This window comes from Triticum dicoccoides, chromosome 6B, assembly GCF_002162155.2.
Source record: "Triticum dicoccoides isolate Atlit2015 ecotype Zavitan chromosome 6B, WEW_v2.0, whole genome shotgun sequence".
In the NCBI taxonomy this organism is placed as follows: domain Eukaryota; kingdom Viridiplantae; phylum Streptophyta; class Magnoliopsida; order Poales; family Poaceae; genus Triticum; species Triticum dicoccoides.
This window is the reverse complement of record NC_041391.1, coordinates 17,390,261-17,412,700: the sequence shown is the minus strand read 5'-3', so window position 1 is coordinate 17,412,700 and position 22,440 is coordinate 17,390,261. Positions and strand designations below refer to the sequence as shown.

The following is a 22,440-nucleotide window of genomic DNA, read 5'->3' as shown; positions in this document are numbered from 1 at the left end:
GTGGCAGCGTAGGAAGAGTGAGAGTGCTCCAAGCTGCAAGTATAACTCCCATAACAATTTACTCAAGTCAAGCATTAAGCAAGCAATCAACAAAATGGAGCATCTTAATCAAGTGCCATGCAAAAGCAGGAGGAATAATCCATGCGTGTTGACGCTTAATGTTTCAGTAAATCAACTCGGGCATGGTTCTGGACGGATGTAACCGTACATGGTGGTTTCTATTCCAAAATTTGATAACCCCAAATCCGTAATTAGTTCCAGCCATTTTTCTTCACGCTGTGTAGTTTATAAAGTTATCAAGAAATGTTGCTATCTGTTTGAAGAGTATGCTGCCCGAGATAATTTTCGCCATAAGCAAGCACTTTCTTTCCATGGTGCATGATTACGAATAATGATTTGGTGGCATAAGAGCGTTATCATACTACAAAGAAGAAAAGGAAAGGAAGGTTTTGTCTTTTTTTTTGAAGGCAAAGCAAAAGCTTTATAACTTAACGGTGCGTGGGTAGATCACCCATCGCACGATCAGCCACATGGGCTGGTACATCATCCTCCCACTCAACGTATAGGTTCGGATCATACATGCGTCCCACTGCTGCTAGCTCGTGGGCTACAGTGTTGGCGGCGCGCCTACAAACAGAGATTACATGAAAAGAAAACCACAGTTTCAACTGGAATTTAGTGTCCTCTATCACTGCTGCATATGATGACGAGTCCGCCTTCTGCATGTCAAGTGCTTCGAGTAGCAGTTGCGAGTCCGTCTGGAATTCCACTCGAGTGAGCCCCAGATCAGCAGCAAGCGAGACGGCCTGGGACATAGCAAAAGCTTCAGCTGCAAACGGATCATTGACATTTGCCTAGCAGCCGGCGCGGGCATGGATGATTGTGCCATCTGCTGTTCTCGCCACCACGCCCCACCCCGCTTGGTTTGTCCCTGGAAGGAAAGAGACGTCTATGTTGATCTTCACCATATCACCCGCAGGGGGGCTCCATTTTTCCAGCCCTTTCTTCGGTTGCTTGCCTAGAAACTCGATGTACTCTAGGACATTACTTCTGGTCCTCCGGCCAATCTCCTCGCCCGGCGCCGGCAGTTCTCCTTCCCTCAACTTGTTGCGGTTTGCCCACCAGAGCCACCAAAAAGTAAGGACGTGCATGCGTTTTTTCTCATCCAGCCCCCACAAATAATCCAGCATTGCATGCACGGACGTGATTCCTTCCAACTCCATTCTCTCTTTCTCCAAAGCCAGGTCTCGCCACACCACCTTAACTAACTTGCACTTGATGAACAAGTGGGCGCCATCTTCCGCTGCACGACCACAAAATAGACATGTCGTGTCCTCAATCGGGATCCCTCGCTTCTCAATGTTGGTTCTGAGCGGCAGTGATTCGTGCTTCATTCTCCACACAAACATCTAGATGTTCTTTGGCACCGGGATTTTCCACAGCCTCTTCCATTGTTCATCCGGGTGGCTCTCCAGGTTACCCACAGTGTCCGAGCTCATGCCGACCCCTTCGTCCTTTTTTTGCCGTTCCGTTTGGATGTGAAGCTTGTACGCGCTCTTTACCGAGTGCCTCCCCTTGCTATCGTACTGCCAGGCTACAAAGTCCTGAACTCCCTCCCGCAAGGGAATTTGCAAAATGTGCCTCGCATCATCAGGCCAGAAGGTTTCGCGGACTAACCGCTCATCCCACGTTCCAGAAGCTGGGTCGATCAAGTCATTTACCCACTGTAGGATATTGCTGCCTTTCGGTGTGATGATCCGGCGTGACCACGGCCTCGGGATCCATGGATCATCCCAGATCTTCAGAGTAGAGCCATCCCCGATCCTCCAAATATATCCTTCCCTGATGAGGTCCCTTCCGGCTAGCAAACTACGCCAAGCATACGATATTCCATCCTTAGGGGCAACATCAAGGACGTTACCATTAGGGTAGTAACGGGCCTGAAGGGTTCTTGCACATAGGGTGTCCGGACTCTGAATCAGTCGCCAAACTTGCTTCGACAGCATAGCTATATTGAAACTGTGCATGTCCCGAAAGCCTAGGCCCCCATGCGCCTTGCTCAAAGTTAGTTTTTGCCAACTGATCCAGTGTGTGGTATTTTCCTTGTCCTGTTGGCTCCACCAATAATTCCCGATCAAAGAGCTTATTTCCTTGCAAAACGTCTTGGTGAGGTCGAAACATGACATAGCGAAGGTGGGTATTGCTTGGGCCACTCCTTTAACTAAGGTGTCCTTGCCTGACATTGCAATTAGCTTCTCTTTCCAGCCATATACCCGTCCCGCAATGCCACCCTTCACATAAGCAAATGCCTTCCTTTTGGACTTACCTACATGCACTGGAAGCCCTAGATATTTCTCGTTCCAGGAATCACTGTGAATCTGCAAGGCTGTTTTGACCGCATCCTTATCCTCCTCACTTGTATTAGGGCTGAACATGAGCGCTGATTTTTCCAAGTTTATGCACTGTCCCGAACAGTTTTCATACAGGTCCAACACCTCTCTAAGCGTTGCACCTTCCATCTGGTTCGCCTTCATCAGAAGAACAGAATCGTCAGCAAACAAGAGGTGGGAAATCGATGGTGCCGTCGGGCATATTTTCACTCTTGAGATTCTTCCCTCCCGTTCAGCATCATGGAGGAGTGCAGACAGGCCCTCAGCACAGATCACAAACAGATATGGGGACACCGGGTCCCCTTGGCGTAAACCTCGTGAAGGGCAAAACTGGTGTGACAATGCCCCATTCAGCTTGATCTGGTACCGGACCGTGGTTACACAGTTCATAATTAGCTCCACCCACCTTGCTTGGAAACCCAGTTTATGCAACATCGCACGGAGGAACTCCCATTCCACTCTATCATAGGCTTTACTCATATCAGCTTTGACTGCTGCCACTCCCTCCTTCCCTTTCCTCTTGTTCATCAGGTAGTGTGAGATTTCATAGGCCACTAGGACGTTATCAGTGATCAACCGCCCCGGTACGAATGCGCTCTGGTTTTCTGATATGAGCATTGGGAGGATCAATTTGAGCCTGTTAGCAATCACTTTCGATACCAGCTTGTAGACGACATTGCAAAGACTTATCGGTCGAAGATCCTTGATCCTGTTCGGGTTCTTGACTTTGGGGATGAGAACGACGGTGGTATCATTCCAGCCCGGTGGCATATTACCTCCATTCAAAACCGCAAGGACCTCCTCTACCACTCGATCGCCCATGAAGTGCCAATGTTGCTTAAAGACCACCGAGGGCATGCCGTCTGGCCCCGGTGCTTTGAGATCGCCAATGTGGCCCGGTGGAATTTCTTGAGAAGTATTATGTTTAAGCTGGGTTTTGACTCCAAGTGGATGTACCTCATTGTCGAATGCGTCTCACCCATTAAATATCAGCTCCAGTTGAATTAATGGTCCAGTACGTGATCTGTTCTCTCCCACTTGGGGCCTCCATCAGGGTGGCCCGTTATCACCATAAGTATTCCCATTCCATGGTACCATGCTTTTAAGCTTATTTAAGCATGAGGAGGATTTACGGAATAATCTAGGAGTTAAATTGAAAGTTTGTAGATGCACCCGTTGTTTGAAAGATAATATTTATAGCGGAATCCTTTATATTGACGGGAACATACAATACTAATGCAAAAGATGGAGGGATGAGCCAACAAAGGAAGGGGCCCACCTGGCCAGTTGAAATGAGGGGTCGTTCCCGCCGTTACGGTATGGACAATGGCAGCATTGGAAGGATCCATTCCATCTATTGGCATAGATGTCGTCGACACCCATATGATCAAGCGATTTTCCTCAGCGACTCACATTGCTTAGATCTTTCTCATTGTTCATATCAACTTTGGGTCATATCAAGAAAAAGCACAAACACCAGGAAAGCGTAAGACAAGGCATTTACCACTACAATCAAGATACCAAAGTGATCATGATATGAGATCCATGGCATGCCATAGTGTTATTTGAAATTGATGTAATGCAACATGACAAAAGCTATTTGAATTATTTCAAATGCACTAGTTATAGCATTTACAACAACTCGAATAAGTATTAAAAGGCCAATTTAAGTTATTTACCCAAATCATGTTTAAAGTATTGGCTTTCACATGAATGCAAATGAAATGCACACATATGCGATATTTTTGAACATTTTGTATACTATTTGCATAACTCTGAATTCATACAATTTCTTATGATTTTTCAAGTTTAAATGCTTTTTTGAACTCAAAACATTCCAGATTTTTTTTGGCACACACAAGGACCAAGCGATGATGTATGCCAAGTGGATCCATGTGCCGACGTTTACCCAGTCAACTAAGACTCTATCAAACTAGAAGCGGGGCACACATGGCAGTGTCTTCGCTATATTTTAACTGATGGATTAAATAGGGGTCCCATTTATCATAGGGCAATATGGATAGAGGGTTAACCTTAATAGGGGACTAGTCTAAACTAATGGCGGGGCTGACCCGGTGGTGGCACTGCCTGCGTTTGGACGTCGGTGACCACACTACATAATGGCGACACACCGGGAGGACACGACAATGGCGGAGGGCAGCTATGTGTGCTCTAGCTGGTTTGCAAGAGCGAGGCTGAGGCTAGAGCAGGTGGGGCGTGAATATGGGGTCCCTCCTGGAAAAACAATGTGACCAATTTTGTTTGAAAGGGAGGTTGAAATCGCCAGCCTCTACATCATTGTGAGACATGCAGCCATTTTTAGTAAAGTTGACAAAAGTCATCAACAAGGGGAATACAAAACATAGGCAACGGCGTAAGAACCTTTATAAGAAATGAATGCAGCACCTATGATGACGTCTACTTCTTCCGCAAAATGACCTTCGAGAAGGAATACACGTCCTTGCGCCATTGTAGTCTGTCCGGTCCCAACTTACCAGGGCGTGGATTTCCATCACGCAAGCCGAGACCAACCACTGAAGGCTAGCAAACAACCATCAGAAGACACCTTCAACAAGATAACGATGCAAGTGTGATGGCAATGAGCCCAATATATAAAAGATAGAACAAAAATTTTCACCCTGGACATGAAGCCGTGCTTAGTCACAAACTTGATGATGGATCTTCCATAAACCACGTCACGCTAGCCATGCAGAAGTGACCCTAGCAGATGCGTGGGATGTAATCCCATATAAGATCATCACGATAGCCATCCGAGGGGGGAGGGAGCGTCCTTGTCGCGGTACAAATCTAGCCGCTGCCAGTCCACACTGGCATGAACCGGCTAGCATCATTCATCATGTCCCCAGGTCGATACCACGGTGTCCTCTATGTCAATAGAGGCATAGCCGATGGGAAATCCTTGGCGCACCCCAGTCCCATCAGCAAAGTCCGGTGCCGAGATCCAAATTCCCATCGAAGGTGGACGCACCACCACCGGACGCTAGATATGCCATGCGCTAGGTCGTAGCCTTCGCCGCCACATCACCATTTTCTGCTCGTGGCCATCATGCCCCCACAGCCGCATGACGTGCCATCCAGCCAGCAGCTTGCAACCGACAGATGTGCCCATGGTGAAGTAGAGAACCTCGGAGGCCGCCGCGACAGCCAACACCACTGCTAGATAGCTTGCGGACTCGTGAAGGACACCCCATAAACTCATACCACCACATCATGCCACCAGGAGCGCCGCGAGCAACCTCTACTATGCCGTTGTGCAGCTGCACCTTCCATAGTTCGCACCCACGGGAGCACTATCCTGAGGACTTGAGACCATCGATCTTCATATTGCTTGTGTTGAGCGCCACTAGCCGCCATCTCCCTGGCGAATAGGACGCCGATGAGGCAGCACCAAGCATGCAACTGTTGCTGCTGCGCCGCCACAATCACGCAGAGCAGGCCCATGCCACTCGTGTCGCTTGCGGCAACAACATCTTAACACACCGACGCGCGCACAATCTTTGCTACTTATCCGCGGCTGGGAAGATGAGGCGAAGAGAGGATCTCGTGAGATGGAGGCCGGCGTTGCTGCCATGGCCAACATACAGAGGAAAGGCTCAAGGTTGCGGCCAGAATCACCGTGCATGTAAATCCGGGTCGGGTGATTTGCCTTGGGCCTCATTCATGAGTAATTAGTGGGCCTGTCATGTCACATGATGGTCACGCTTTACATGTCCGTCAAATTCGACACAAATTCGTGAAGTTGATAAATTTTCAACCTCAACTGGCCCCAAGGGGAAAAAAAGATGTCTCATGCAACTTAATACTCCTGACCTAATAAATATGGAAAAGTATTGAAATCAGCCGGCTAATCTATCATAGACGTAAACCGCGCAGCACATGTCCCTGGCCCATCCACCGCTCCCCCTCCAGCGCCACGACCTTATCTCTTCGCGTCATCTCTCCTCCACACATTTCCTTTCCCATCTCTGTTTGCCCTCGCTCGAGACAGGAGCACCCATGTCATCGCCGCGCCGCGCCGCTGCTGTGAGCGGCAGCGCGCACCACCAGCTGCATCCTTGCCAGAAACGAAGGTGATGAAGCTCCGCACGCACCGCCATGGCACTGCAACCTTGCGCGAGGCGATGCTCTGTTGTGAAGCAACACACAGGCGGGAGGGCGGTCTCTCATTTTTGTGCTGCCGGCGATGCGGTACGGGGCTCGTCGATGACTGTCGGTGCTGCAATGCAGCAACGCGTCCATGACCGCGGGCTGCGACGCAACAACTCATCCACGACCGTCGTGCTGCTTCGGAACCATTGTCGGTGCTGTGATGCAACCTTGGTATCTACTACTGGCGCTACAATCGCCGCCGACTGTGCTGCAATGGAGCGCCCGCCGGTGCCTCCCTTGTGCTCCGATGCAGCAATCGCGCGATGAGTTTCCCGAGTCACCGGTGCCTCGCTGCAGCATCGCCGTGGCTCAATGCAGCATCTTCGGTGTCTCTCGAGGGGAAGCTTGGTGCTGCAACGGCGTGGTGCTGCACGCCGGAGCGGCGGAGCTATAGTGCAACACTCCGGTGGGTGGGCGGGCGGAGCTCCAGTGCAACGGAGCGTGGTGATGCGCGCAGGGCGGCGGAGCTGCAGTGCAACACTTAGGCGGGGCGGCGGAGCTGTAGTGCAACGGGGCAGGGTGATGCATGCAGGGTGGCGATCCGTCCTGTCAATGGTGATGCGGTTGCACGTTGCAGCGTGATGCGTTGCCCGGATCCAACGGGTGGCGAGCGTTGGATCCGACGGCCCAGGACCCGACTGATTTCAGCGGCCAATAAATATATGAAAAATAAATTATATGTGGCATTTTATATCGGTGCAGATTTTGGACAGGCTAGTATGTTTGGAAGAGGAAGTCCCACGTATCTATAAGGTGAAAATAAAAATGGCAAAAGTATGTGTTGCACTAGCAAGGAACTGCACCTCTCGTGGTAGCATAATCTATGTTCTCCCCAAGTTGTACATTTTATTTCCTTCTCGTGGTACCATTTTGAAGAACGCATGAATAATACATGCACATACATAACTTTTTATAGTATAAGGACAAGGGAAGAAGCCTTGCACAAACACACGATGAGACCTGCACGAACTAGACATCGAGCTGTGCTATACTATTTTGGTGGAATAAAAACACATGATAGTTAACATAATACTTACTCCCTCACTTTCATAATTTAAGAGCGTTTTTGACACCACACTAGTACCAAAAACGCTATTATATTATAGGACGGAGGGAGTATTTATCTAACGAAGTTTTCTATATTTCAGTGACCCTCAGATGGTGTTAATCGCGGTTGAAAGCACCGGTAAGAAGTGCGGTAGAAATAGAATATACAGAATGTTGCTATCAATTCATTCAGTTCTTTGAACCTGTTCTGCAATATTTTTATCATCCGTCTAATCCTGTCTCTGTCTGTCTTTCCCAACGATCGTGCTCAGTGAGACACGATATATATACGTCCGACCTGGTATTATCACAAACCATTTGATACGTTACGGACCAGTGCCATGTCTGAACTCATCAATGATTTGCCGTGAAGAACATGCAACAAGTTGGTGATCATAACTGATCTAGCAGAAGCACTACTATATAAAGTAAGACCCTGCAGCTCTCTAACCGCACAACACAAGCAATAGAGGCCAAACAAACCAGTACTGTAGTAGCAACCAAGAAGAAGAAGAAGAGGGCGTTTACAGTTCAAGAGTGTTCAGAAGGTAAGATGGCCACTGCAAGAGCTCTAGCCACCGTGGCAATCTTCCTCCTGGTGGCGCACTCCACCTCCCATATCGCATCCTCGCTCCGCCCGGGTCTCGGTGTGTGCCGTGCAAGTGGCTACCTTCCAGGAAAGTCAGGAAACTGTGAGAAGAGCAACAACCCGGACTGTTGCGAGGATGGCAAGAGGTACCCGCAGTACCACTGCTCGCCGCCGGTCACAGCGACCACCAAGGCCGTCTTGACGCTCAACAGCTTTGAAAAGGGCAAGGACGGGCGGCGGTCCGTCAGAGTGTGACAACGCCTACCATAGCGACAAGGAGATGGTAGTCGCCCTCTCCACCGGCTGGTTCAAGAACATGGCCCGTTGCGGGCACCGCATCAAGATCACCGCCAATGGCAAGTCTGTGTATGCCAAAGTGGTGGACGAGTGCGACTCCGTCTATGGCTGTGACGAGGACCACAACTACGAGCCCCCGTGTGCCAACAACATCGTCGACGCCTCTCCTGCGGTGTGGAATGCCTTGGGGCTCGACCAGAACGTCGGCATGGAGGGCATCACCTGGTCCGATGAGTGAGTTTTCGAAACAAAGGTGAGCGCAGGTTGTTGGTGGTACCTCTGGCGGTCAAGTGTCATGTATATAATTTACGTTGTTAGGGAGAAGTCCACTGTACATATATCATATACATAGCCAGAGGTCGATCAGATTCTGTATGTGATTCCATGAATTTATAAAATGAACAGCGCTATCTATGGTTTAGCACGGATGACAAGTTCGCCTTTGCTCTTAGACCATGCATATACTCCCTCCGTCTCAAAATAAGTGTCTTGAAATTAATATAAATTTGTACAAACTTGAGATACTTATTTTGAGACGGAGGAAGTAATAAATAGTGAGCAGCGTGGTGTGCATAAAGTAGTGATGACCGGTGAGCATGTCCAGAAGTCATGTGGAAAGAAAAAAAAAACATAGAGACCGATCACACGATGTTGAGTTCTTCATTAATGGCAGAGGCAAAGTAAAACTAAAGAGCATGGGACTAGGTACCTTGGCTGGTTCCTCGAGGCAGCCCCCATCGTCCAAGGGTGCTTTGTACATAGCTCCGCCACTGGAAGGATGGAAGCACCGGAGCTGAATCACATCCGAGCTAGCTCCTTGCCTGCTCATGGGCATATGCATGTAGTATTACTGAACTTCTAGCTCCAAGCGGCAATACAGTGTGAGTTCTTCGAGGAAGCTAGGTCTCTGTTATTGTGAGAGGTTTTTTAGGGGTTGTTATTGTGAGAGGTGGCTCTGCCTTTCCTATGGCGTTGGGTGTGCGCGGCTAGCTTATAGTAAGAGTTCCGAGAAGATTCCTACACAACGGCATGGATTGGTTTTGGAACCTTCACCTGGATTTTTACGTTATTTTCCATTTTCTTTCTTTCTTTATCGGTTTTCTTCTGTCTTTTCTTTTGAAATACATCTCTATTTTTTTTAATACAAGTTGTACATTTTTTGTTTACATTTGATACAATTTTTTTCTACATATTGAACATTTTGAAATACATTACGAATATTTCTTCATTCACATGTTTGGACATTTTTTTCAAATACATGATATATAATTATACATGCATCGAACATTTTTCTAAATACCCCAAACATTTTAATCCAATGAATAACCATTTTAAATAAATAAAACGAACATATTTTTGAAATACGTGAACATATTTTCATAAATTACACAAACATATTTTACATTGTGTAAACATTTTTTTAAATATCACGAATATTGCTTGAACACTTTAACATTTTATAAATGTCACATACAATTTAGTTCATGATGCTAACATTTTCTAAAAGTAACATGAACATTATTTCACTGCATGGACTTTTTTTAATATGCTATTATCGATCTTAAAATTTCTAGTTAATTAATTTTATGGATTATATGTACTGATAATATTTGAAAAAATAAAATAAAATAAAAAACCAAATGGAAATAAAAAACAAAAGAATACAATATACAAAGTAACAGTTCTTGACTAGGCCGGCCCACTATTACGCTGTTGATGTGACATCGGCCGGTCTCGTTACGAGCAAGATGAAGTTGCACCTTTCTAAAATATAAAATAAAATATAAAACGAAATGGAAATAACAAACAAAAAACAAAAGAATAAAACGAACAAAGTAACAGATCTTGACTAGGCGGGCCACACTATTGCGCTGCGAGCAAGAAGAAGTCACGTCTTTCTTTTTTTTCTCCACTCGGTAATTTCCAACATTCTCGCACCTATAATTTCATAGCACACCTTCAGCACCATGTTTCGTAAATTGGCCACCCATGAAGCTTACACCCGTTCCTGGCTTTGGGAAGCCTTCGACCTGCATTTTCATGTGTTTTTTGCTATTTTTCTTTGTTTTCTATTTTCCATTTTTCTTTATGTTTTTCTGTCAGATTATTTCCGTTTGCTTTTAAATATTTGAAACTTCATAATAATTTTCAAATTGGTAGACAGTTTTTAAACTGGCATATTTAAAATTCATGATTTTGGTTCAATTTTTTGTTAATATTTGTCAAAATATTCAGCATTTTTGAAGTATGGAATATTTTTTAATCCATGGACATTTTTTTAGTTCATGGATATTTTTAAGAATTCTGTGACACTTGTAAACCCACATCAAATTTTATTATCAAACACTAAAATTCGTCAATATTTGAAAAAATGAATATTTTTTAATATTCATGAAATTATTTTAAAATTCATGGATACTTTTTAAATTGAAATTAAGAGGCTTTTTTCAAACATTTCAGTAACCTACAACCACTTTTCTTTCAAATCAATTATTTCTGAATTTATTTCAGAATTTATGGCAATGCACGTTCAGTAGGAGGAGACGTTCCGTTGACTACGATCTGCCTGTGGTGACTTCGTTAATCTCAAGATGATATGTTGGGTGAGTCTCTCAGAGGTGCTCACAGGGTTAGGATATGTGTGTGTTCATATAGATGAGTATATACACATATATATAAGCGAATGTGTCTGTAGTGTCTTCTAAAAAAAGTTATAATCCGTAAGATTTTTTTTAACCACGATGTTGATGGTTTTCTGTACCAATTATTTCCTCACTAGCAAACATGCCCATGCGTTGCAACAGGAGAAAAAAATATCCCTCATACGCAGTCAACGACATCAACAAATCCATTGAAAATTTTTCACAATGCCACACAATAAAAAACATGATCAGTGGCGATGAGTAGAAAATAAAGGTGGGATGATTTTTGGCTGTACTCAAGGTGTTTACGAACATATTTATGGGCTCAATTTTAGACAATATGGAAATCAATGTTAAGCCACTTGTTTACACAAATGGGGTTGTTAACATATATAATAGGCATTTCCAAAATACCCCATATATATAAAGAAGGTATTAATTAAGGTTGCACCCTAAATGTAATTTAGAAATGATCAACATGCAAGATCATAGCATATTTGGAATCTACATATTTTTCTGAGTGTTTTCTATATATAACATTTTAGATTTGGAGTTAGGGTTTAAAAGACACTAATGCACATCTACACTAACATACATTAAACCATCAAACATTTGTAGTTCTAAAGTAATGCAATATGTGCTATTCATACATATAAATAAACCGTACTCCCTCCGTTTCTAAATATAAGTCTTTTTTAGAGATTCCAATATGGACTACATACAAAGCAAAATGGGTGAATATACACTCTAAAATACGTTTATATACATCCATATGTAGTCCATATTGAAATCTCTAAAAAGATTTATATTAATGAACAGAGGGACTAGCTGATAGTGCAAGCGAAAACAAATCAGAAATCACCATTAAAAAAGGGTACCGATAATTGGTACTGGAACATTCCTCAGGCACAATCTAAAGAAGCACCACCATACAAATTTCTAATAGCAAGCAATATTTTCATTCTTGATCAGTTAATCACATATGTATGTCATCGAACCAATTGAACAATGTAAATAGAGTTTAGCTAAAGCATCCTTTTTATTTGCCAGCACCAATGCTTCCTCTCAAAGCGCTTGTTGACCGCTATCCCTCAAATATCAGATGATCGGTTTCCTGCCTGTTGGAGCAGCAATTTCTGCAAAATCGATAGCACCAGATGCAAACACTCCATTAGCCTTTCAATCCAAATAAAAAATGAATTAGTGAATCAAAAGTGGGGTAAAGGGAGAAGGATCCAAATAGTCTTTGTACTTATTTTCTCAAAATCAATTCGTTATAGTGTTTTACACAAGATCTGCACTATCTGGGTTTTTTTCTTCGGTCGCCAAGTTACGTGAGTTTCGCCGAGAGGAGAGTTGTTCCGAAAAGTTTAAACAAGGAGTTGCTGGTCCAAAATTGCAATATATGTATGCATCTCATTCGTTAAGAATTCAAAAAGAAAATGGAAGAAAAAAAGATAAAACCAAGGATCGACCCTGGTTTCCTGTTTAGTTACTTATGGCTATGCCACTACAATGACTACGTGCTTCTGATTTATTGGGGGATCTCAGCATATATGAACAAGACACGACCACTGCGCTGCACCCACCCTTTTTCACTTAGCAGTGGCTTTGCACTGTAATTCCAGGCAACTTTAGGGGCGATTCTATGAAGTACCACCAGAAGCACTCCTCCGTTATTATTAGGTAGAGATAGTAGCAAAAGGCAGGAAGAATACAAATGGAGAGAAGGGTACGAACCAGCACGCGAGAGAAGCTCACCCAGCGTTTGTGGGCCGGCCCATACCACACGAGGTAGGAGGTTCCCAACAGTCACTCCTCCGAGAGCTCCTCCCCAGTGCTTCAGACGCATGAGAGCCAACTAGCATCAACGCGCCCCGCCGTCATTGTCCGGCCCATCGACACGGTGAGATGGTCGCTCGCCAAGGTGCCACGCCCTACTTGGTTCGCTCAGTCAACGGTTGATCGGTCGATGATTGACCAGCTAACCGCTCACCGTTGACTTTTCAAAAAAATGCAGGGAAAAATAAAAATAATCACAAATTAAAAAAAACGAGTTAAAAATCATTTGAAAATAGTTTCAAAATTAAAAAATTGCAGTTTTGTAAAGTTAATCAATTTTGAAAAAAACATGACTTTGAAAAGTTCGCAGATTTTGAAAAAATGTTCGTGGATATGGAAAAAGTTCATCAATTTTCATAAAAGTTTGACTGTTTTGAAAAAAGTACTTAAATTAAAAAAAACAAGTTTAGAAATGTTCACGAATTTTAAAAATGTTCCTGAATTTTAAAAATTAAGTCTGCGGATTTGAAAAAAATTATGGCTTTCAAAAAAAATGTTCAAGGATTTGAAGAAAGATTTTGTAGTTGAAAAAAGCTTGCATTTTATAGAGAAAAAGGAAAATGGGAAAAAAGAAAAGGAAACTAAAAGGAGGAAAAGAAAAGGAGGAAAATAAATAAAGAAAATAAAAAGAATAAAAAACATGCTGAAAACCAAAAAAGTATATAAACCCGTTGGAAGTTTCTAGAAGCTTCATGAAACTGCTTCCCAAAACTGGTTGGTGTAAAAATCCATCCGTAAATAAAAAACGACATTGTTATATGGTCCGGCCCATTCCTAAATTGTGCCTGGGAGGTGTGTGTTCCAATTGCAAATAATGGTAGAAGTGGCGCAATAGGGGCCGAATAGGGTCTGGCAACTCCTCCCAAGTGCAAGGGTTTCTCGTGCCTCCCGTCGGCGCCGCTGCTGGTCTATCTCGTCTTCTATGGTCTTAGGACCATGGAAGCGTTGGATTTTGATAAAAAAAAACAAGGCATATATGGCTTTTTGGTGGTAATTCGTAGATCCTAACTCAGATGCTCTCTGAAAAAAGGTTAACGTCAGAGATGTTCGAATGTTCTAGGTGTGTGCAAAATTTCGCAAAAAAATGACATTCAATGAAAATGTGCATTGTTAGTTGCTCTCTCACGGTCTGTTTGTAGCTAATTGGGGGACAAACATGGGCAATGAGCATCTTATTTTGATGACAGTGGAAACCAGGACTCACATGTTCACTGATGAATCTACCTCTATTTGGTACTGTATATATACTTGAAAATAGTAGCATCGTCTTTGCATGGTTATTTTCCGAATCAGCAACACTTTATGTATTAGGGTCTTATCTGCAATGTACATAGTGATGCTTAACTACTGGTTTGAATTATTTGGTTGCATTGGTTGTCAGGCGTGTAGGTGCAGAGAGTTGAGGCTTTCAAATAGATAATAGGGTTAATTAGATAAATGCCACTCCAATTATGGCGATTCACAAATTAAATGCCACTGCAATTTCCAAACTTTAAAAAATGGCACTACAATTTTTGCAAACTTTGAAAAACGCCTTCAGACTTCGAAAAATGCCACTGGAAATGGCATGAAATAGCATTTTTCAAAGATTGGAAATTGCAGTGGCAATATATCTAATGAATATGCATGTTTATTCATGGAATTGTGCTCCATCTGTTTGATCAATTTGTTTGATGCATATGCTCATTCATGTGTTGTCACAGTGACTTGCCTGCGTTCATTGTTGACCGCAAAGAAGTGAGTTGGTTCAAAAATTGCATCTGAGATAGGAGCTCAGCATGATGGCTAGACACACCCAGCTTGGTATTAGTCTTCTCTGAAATTTTACATAGAAGTTTTTCCTAGATCCAAGTACATTGTATCATTATTTTGCAGGTGTGATCCACAGAAGAGATCACATTTCCAGTCCAGTTATAAGGATTATAATTTATTTACTCATGTCCATACTAAATTTTAAAAGGGTCAATCCACAAGCTTATCTGATCCTTGGTTCGTTTTTGAACTATGTCCACGTGTTCTATCAAGTATCATTTTGTTGAATATGGAAATGACAAGCAAATTTCTTACCAGAATTATCATATTTGTAAGGTCGATCACCCATGGATTCTGCACTTCACTATAAATAATTTGTACCCTTGACCTGATAAGTTATTGTTGTTGTATTATGAATTATCCATCGTATGAGACCAGATTTATTCTTTTAGCTTCATACAATATTTTGTTCTTTGATAAATGGAGATTGTCATTGTCTTCTGTTTGCATGCGTGGGTAATTTGGCTGGTTCGTTGTAACAATTTTCTGGCTTGATATATATCTACTTAGATGTGTGGGTTCAAGGATATGCTTTCTCCTGTTGCAATGCCTCCCTGACACTGGGTGGCACCGTTCCGGTGCTGCTATGTCGTGAAGTCGGGTGTTTTGGGTTCGGTGTTTTGGTGGACAGGGCAACTAGCATTTTCTTCGTACCGAAACATGGGGGTTGCACATACAATTTTCAAAACAATTGAGTGCATGCTAATTTTTTTCTCTCCCGTTGCAACACACGGTCATATGTGCTAGTATTTTTGTCTCCTTGTAGTGATCGATTATAAAATAAATAAATAATAGAGATGCACCATATGTTTTTTTTACTGATTCACGGGTGAACTCGCCTTTTTTCTCGAACATCCAGTGTTACGCAAGACGATATATGAAACCACATCTGGGAATCGTCAAAGGTCACTCTGACATCCCCGCAAAAAAAAAGAGTCACTTTGACATAGGAACATGTACTACTACTTTACCAAGCAATGCCATCAAATCGATGCAAAAAACATTACAGACTCACCAACCAACCTGACATCGAATGGGTGGGCATATGCATATATACCACACCACATGGACAAATGAGGTAGTAGCCTAGAGAGATGTGACAAGGAATAGCAGAAGCATGTGGAGCTAAACTCATTAGGGAATAGGAGACGCTAGGAAAGAGGGCACCTGTGCTCGATGTGAAACACGATGAACTAGCAGTACAGCAAGTAGAACGCCAAAGGAAAAAAGCACCCATGCTCGTAGAACATGTTGATACTAAACCTGGGCAAACGTCGGGCCGGGCCGGGTTTCGGGCCGGGCTTGTAAAAGCCCGACCTTCATTTCTCAAGCCCAAGCCCGGCCCGAAGCCCGAAATACTCCATATTTTCAAGCCCGAGCCCGGCCCGAAGTCAAGCCCGAAGCCCGAAAGCCCGGCCCGAATGCTATTTTCTAGTACGCGCACGTGCAAGCCCGGCCCGAAGCCCGAAAGCCCGGCCCGAAATACGGGAAAATTGAAGCCCGAGCCTGGCCCGAACTATCTTTCGGGCTGCAAAACAAAGCCCGAGCCCGGCCCGAATGTCAAGCCCGGCCCGGCCCGGCCCGGGTTTTTCGGGCCGGGCTCGGGCCGGGTCGTCGGGCCGGGCTGCCCATGCCCGGGTTTAGTTGATACAGTACAACTGTGAGTAGCAGGAGAGCAAACAACACATAGTAGCATGACAACACAATGAGTCAATAGATACACACATCGGAGCCACCCATTTCTCGGTCGACGTTGTCCTTGCCAAGGGCATCGCTCCATTCTTGTTCAATCGGCCTAGCGCCGCTTCACGGGGCCTCGAGGGATTGGTCTAGCTCACCACCGTAGTTGACCTCTTGGCCTCCCCTGACACTCGGCACGCCCTGGGGCTGCTGATCGAGTGCGGATGTCAGAGGTGGAACTCCATGACTAAGGTCTGTTGTGTTCTGGAGCTTGACCGGGAGTGCTGGCTACTGATAAACGAACTCCAGTTTTAACAATGTGTGCGAGTACTAAAGATACAGAGGGATCGCTACGCTGGTAGTTCGACTTGCCGGATTCTTGCCTGAACGATGTGAAGCCAGCGTGCTGAATGCAGCTGTTATAACATAGCGGTAGTGAGCTCGAAGCCTGCCTAGCTTGCCATGAAAAAAACTACCGATACAGCAATGAACTTTGATTATACTCCTGCCAATATTTAATAAACTTTATTTCTCCGGAAAGAAAATTCAATTATATGGTATCACAAACTTCTGCAATCGATTGTAAAAAAATGCACCATGTGTCTTTTACTGATTCATGGATGAATTTGCATGTTTTTCAAACAACCTGTGTTATCCCTGGAATCGCCAAAGGCCACTTTGACATAGGAACATGTACTACTTTACCAAGTAAATGGCATCAAATCACAAAAAATAGTACAGACTCACCAACCAACCTGGCATCGCGTGGATGGGCATATCAGTGAGGTAGTAGCCTAGAGAAATGAAACGGGGAAGAGGTGAACGATGTGAAGCTAAAAGTATTAGGGAATAGGAGACGTTGGGAAAGAGTGTAGATGCGCTCGGAAGAGAACTAGATGATGTTGCAGGACAAGAAGTACTTCGCTCAAACTTGGAACAACTCAGTGCTTGTATTATAGACTGATGATAGGATTAACTGCAAGCTGCAGGAAAGCAAACAACACATAGTTGCATGTGAACACAAGGATTCCATACATACACATCTGAGTAATCCACTTAGGGGCCACAGTTGTCCTTGCCAAAGGCATCACTCCATTCTTGCACAATCGGTCTAGCGCCGTTTCACGAGACCATGATGCGCTGGCTAAGCTCACTATCCTAGTTGAGCTTTCATCCTCCCTCGACACCCACCCTTGGGTTGCTCTAGCGCGTCCATTAGAGATTGGAGCATCATGATTGAGACTGGCCACTTCATCAGGCTACACTATGAGCTAGCAACCAGGAGCTCCCTTCCCGTGTTGTGCTCCTCTCGGCCATACCTTATAACTAACAGTGCACTATCTTGTGTTTCTCCTATCTAATTCATTCAGTTGAATCCCTGTTGAACCAGATTTGTCCTGTTTTATCGAGTGTCATTTGCTTTCATGCAACTTACTTATAACTCAAAAATATTTAGATGAATTTCTTCTTTGGAATATTACATGGGAGTTGTATGCATCGATTGATGCAGAGGCTGGAGATTTTAACCTCCTTTTCCAAAAAAAACATGGGTTCACCATGGCCATCGCGTATATGGAATTTGGTACTACCTCACTCATAAGAGCCCTAAAATCTCGATTACATATTAATAGCATTGCTTCGTTGTGGAAACAAAACATTGCTACATCGATCATATGGAATTTGGTATGTTTCTCAAATGTTGGCAATCTAGAGAGTTACAGTTAAGTTCTTTGTGTGCAATTTTGAGGTAGTATCACTTGAATAGTAGTATCAATAGATTTGCATGTATAGGGGGATGGTGCTTTTTTCTTCTTGTTCTTCTTATGATCATCAACAGTGTTATGTTGGTTGTTAAAGTTTTGCACTTTTTGTTGAATTGCCTAGCCATTCAAAAGTTTCAAATGTACCAGAGTCACTTAATTGGGTAGGCCGGTACAACTGTGTATCACTAAACTCACATAGGGTACATACACACATCAAAGCCACCCATTTCTCAATCGATGTTGTCCTTGCCAAGGGCATCACCCCATTCTTGTTCAATTGGCCTAGGGCCACTTCACGGTGACTCGAGGAATTGGCCTAGCTCACCACCGTGGTTGACCTCTCGACCTCCCCTGACACTCCGTACACTCTTGGGCTGCTCAAGTGCGTATGTCGGAGGTGGGACTCCATGACTAAGGTCCATTGTGTTCTACAGCTTGGCCGGGAGTGTTGCCGACGAGGTTGGCATGGACGTGGCTACTACTGAACGAGCTCTAGTTTTAACAATGTGTGCAAGTACTACAGAGGGATGGGCGGATGGCTATGCTGGTAGTTTGACTTGCCAGATTCTTGCCTGAACAATGTGAGGCCAGCGTGGTGAATGTAGCTGCTATAACGTAGTGGTAGTGAGCTCGAAGCCTGCCTAGCTTTCCATGGTAAAAAAAACTATCGGTACATCAATGAACTTTATTGTATTCCTACCCATATTTAATAAATTCTATTTTCGTTGAAAAAAGTCAATCATATGTTATCATAAACTTACCGATTGTAAAAAAAGATGCACCATGTATCTTTTACTGATTCACGGATGAATTCGCATGTTTTTTCAAACAACCAGTGTTACAGCGGGAATCGCCAAAGGTCACTTTGACATAGGAACATGTACTACTTTACCAACTAAATGACATCAAATCGTAAAAAATAGTACCGACTCACCAACCAACCTGGCATACATACCACACCACATAAAAAAGTGAGGTAGTACCCTAGAGAGATGAGACGGGGAAGAGGTGAAGGATGTGAAGCTGAAAGTATTAGGGAATATGAGACGGTGAGAAAGAGGGTACATGCGCTCGAGGGAGAACTAGATGATCTTGCAGGAAAGCAAGTACTCTGCTCAAACTTGGAACAACTCACCAGTGCTTGTATTCATAGTAGACTGATGATATGGATTAGTTGCAAGCTGCAGGAGATTAAACAATACATAGTAGATGTGAACATAATAATTCCATACATACACATCATATCAATCCATTTAGGGGCCAAGGTTGTCCTTGCCAAAGGCATCGCTCCATTCTTGCACAATCCGTCGCTTCATCGGACCTTGATGTGCTGGTTAAGCTCACCGCCATAGTAGAGCTATCGTCCTCCCTGACACTCACCCTTAGGTTGCTCCAGTGCGTCCGTCGAAGGTGGAACTCCATGATTGAGGCTGACCACTTCATCAGGCTACACTACGAGGTAGCAACCAGGAGCTCCCTTCCCGCGTCGTACTCCTCTCGGTCGTGCCCTATAACTGGCAGTGCACTATCTTTTGTTTCTCCTCTCTAATTCATTCAACTGAATCCCTGTAGCACCAGATCTGTCGTGTTTTTCAAGTTCATATGCTTCGATGCAACTTACTTACAACTCAAAAAAATACATGAGAATCTTTTTTTTAATATCACATGATATCACACTGGAATGCTATTGTGTTGTAATTACTACATATCAATTAGGCTTTTGGGGATGTAAATTTTGGACTCATGTACTATTTGGTGTATATCATTTTTTCTCACGGCCATCACTTATATGCAATTTGGTACTACCTAACTTATAAGAGACTCAAAATCTCGATTACTTATTAATAGCATTGCTTTGTTGTGGAAACAAACATCGCTACATTGATCGTATGGAATTTGGTATGTTTATCAAATGGTGGCAATCTAGAGAGTTATAGTTAAGTTTTTTGTGTGCAACTTTGAGCTAGTATCACTTGAATAATACTATCGAAAGATTTACATGTGTGGAAGGATGCAGATATTCAGTTTGGTTCCCAGGCTCATCTGCAACTGATGAATACTAAATTAAAAAAATACTAAAAAATCAAAACATTCTGGAAAAAAAATTAGGTGGAAGATGTTCCAATGGTGATGTTCATGCCAAATTTCAGCTTGTTCGGGCATCCGATGAGCTTATGGCAAAAAAACAACAAAATTGGTCAAAACAATACGTGAACAATAACCTTTCTTACAGCCCCAAAATTTGTCTTTTTTTGCTGAGTGCTACTGATATGTTCAAACTCGGCGAAATTCGGCACGGACATCACGCACATGAGCATCTAGCATCACAAAAGAAATCCGTAATTGTTTGATTTTTTTTACTATTTTAAATGAATTTACTGTTCACGGGTGCAGATGCACCCGAGAGCCAAAACGTCGTTTCTAGAGGGATGGTGCTTTTCTTTTTCTTCTTCTACTTATGATTGACAAGATCTACTATTGTTTGAAATGGTTCATATTAGTTTTGCACAATTTGTTGAATTGCCTACCCATTCCAAGTTCCAAATGTACCAGTCTTTTAATTTGGCAGGTCAGTACATTTGTATCACAACACTCGCGTAGGCTTAAATCAAAACTCTTTAATTGGCATTTCCATTCACACTGGTCCTAATCTAATAGTTTATCACTATAAGGTATTGCAAAATTAGGCAATCTAGGCTTCTTGGGGCGGTCTCAAATTAGTTTGACAACCTAATTTTGATGTTGCGCTAACTTTCAACGATGGGTTTTCTCTTTTGCTCATGTGCATACATGTTTAATGGATAGCTTGGTGTTCATCTCTGTATTATCTCAGCACACCGATATGCTCGTGTCGTTGTTGGCTTTTGGGTGAAAAGCTTTAAGCCTCTAGCTTAATGTGGCAAGTTGTGGGGAAAGTTCGCACCTTGTACACTTCCAACACAAATACCAATCTGAACAACATAAAATTTTGAATTTTTCATTAGCTACATGCAAATATGTCTTACCAAAATCAAGATATGATGTTGCATAAATTCAAAGTTGACACAAGGTGAAGATAGTTAGTGCTAGTCGATCAAGTGCTTTAGCACCATGGGCAACCCTTGAAGAATATTTTGTCTCCATCTGACAATCAAGGTCATGTTGCTTAGTGCACAAACAATTTAGGCATGTACAATCACAAATCATGATGCTTCCAAGTCGTAGAATGTATATGGGTTTCAACAACACCGTAAAAACAACTCCAAGTAAGTGCAAAGCTTGTATAAAAGCATGTAATTAGTTTATGTTGATTGGAATATAGCAACAGCTGAGCTCTACTCCTTGCTCAACTTTATATAGACACATCAACTTCTTTGTGAATTATGATCATAATCCATCACCCTTCTCCCACTTAAATAGAAACACATGTGACACGACTACCATGTAATGAATGCTTTGACCCCATGCAATACTTCCATAATAAGCACATGTGCAGTACCATATTGTCGTGTCCATCCCCGCCCTCAATGTACTATGATTGTATCAATTCTAATCCACACTATAGTAGAGTTTCTTTAGATGACCATATTTTTTTGAAACTTTTAGCATTTTCGCCATAGTCGCGTTGGCACTAAAGAGTAGAAACGGGCTAAGTAAATGTAATATTCACAAATATGATCATATATCAACCAAAATATATTGGATGGTAATTTCATAAATAAGTCATACATAATTCTCACAGCTAGATGGTGACACGGGTAGCAACTGTATTGGAAGGGATGTGCAGTTCCATCGCCAATATCGAGTAGATCATTGCCTTACAGTACGCCGATGACTCAATTATGTGTGATCGTCACCTCCCTTCTTACAAACCCGCGTGGGTGCGTCCTAGATCGCAAATGGAACTTCAAAGAGATCTGCAAAAAAAAACATTCGAGGCCTTTTCATAAAAAGGTCGGATGTAGTTGGCCCATAGAACCTAAACATTTCATGATCCCTAGGGCAAGACGATGATGTGGTCCTTTTTGTGTGAAAGTGACTTATATTTCTTTCTTTTAATAGCCATAATAATATTCAGTCAAAATATATGATGGAACATAAAACACCTATTAGAGAATTATGCACATGATTTTACCTCAATTTTAGTTGGCTGATTGTATCTCAAGACAAAAATCATGATAAGAAATCCAAATCATTATGGAAGAGCATTCATAGTGTTCACATAATTA

The 22,440-nt window shown here is 43.1% G+C and overlaps 1 pseudogene; it reads left to right on the top strand.

The window, feature by feature from the left end:
• Positions 1–8,731, top strand: part of LOC119320564 — an 11,343-nt pseudogene extending 2,612 nt beyond the window's left edge.
• The last annotated feature ends 13,709 nt before the right edge of the window (positions 8,732–22,440 follow it).